The sequence below is a fragment of the Erpetoichthys calabaricus genome, chromosome 1, assembly GCF_900747795.2.
Source record: "Erpetoichthys calabaricus chromosome 1, fErpCal1.3, whole genome shotgun sequence".
Classification (NCBI taxonomy): Eukaryota; Metazoa; Chordata; class Cladistia; order Polypteriformes; family Polypteridae; genus Erpetoichthys; species Erpetoichthys calabaricus.
Genome location: NC_041394.2, coordinates 342,428,662 through 342,429,689, shown reverse-complemented (window position 1 = coordinate 342,429,689; position 1,028 = coordinate 342,428,662).

Here is a 1,028-nt window from a genome sequence, read left to right as displayed (position 1 = left end):
GGGTTATGCCTCCGCATACTCTACTTTTGAAGGTCGCTGCACCAATTATGTTACCACGAAACTTACAACCACCAAAACTTTGTAACAGCGCCAGGCTTCAGATCACATCTCTGCACAAGAACCTCATTAAGGCAACTGTCTTCACTGGGACTGGCTCGGGGAAGACTGGATTTATTCCTTGCATCCCCCTCTCATACCCTCTGACCTCCCTTTCCAATTCAAACGCCTCCAATTTCCAGTAAGGGTCTGCTTTGCTATGACAATAAATAAGTCACAGGACGAGACTCTAAAAAGGTCGCCATTGACTTGACACAAGATTGCTTCTCACATAGCCAATTGTACGTTGCATGCTCAAGAATAAGCTCAGCAGACAGCTTGGTCATTTTACAGCCTGAGGGCAGAACTGCAAAGAGATCCTTCCATCCTAAAAATGTACATTTCTCATACACAGCAGTTACAATCATAAATGAAACTCTTTACAATCATCGAATTCTCTCTCAATACTAAAATAAGCCTACGACAATTACATTGGCAATCATGTTATGTTATTTTTAAAATGTTTCCTTTTCTTTTTCATAACTTCATTAACACACTACTTCACAGTTATTCTGCTAATTTATAATATCCATTTGTTAATCTGGCGCTAGTTGAGAAAACAAGAAGCCCTTACAATAAGAATAAAGAGCAGAGTAAAACTTAATGAAGAGGTTAAGAACTGGGAGTCCTAAACCAGTATGTCACCTAAAATGAAGAAGAAAACAGCTGCTTGACCCATAACAGCTTCAGCAGTAATAAAATCTTCAACATAGGAAAGCGGGTTTGAAAGTCAGACTTGCGGCATTGAGCCAGAGCACCGCAGCCAAAGAGCAGCTTTCAAATATGCTGATCAGTTAGTTGATACAATTTGTTGTAAAGCCATTTTAAAAATCCACCTGCTTTCATTCCCAGATGTTAATGTTACAATTAATAATTTATCACAATGCCAATCTTTAGAGAGTTATAGGACACAAACAGCTATGGCACAGCTA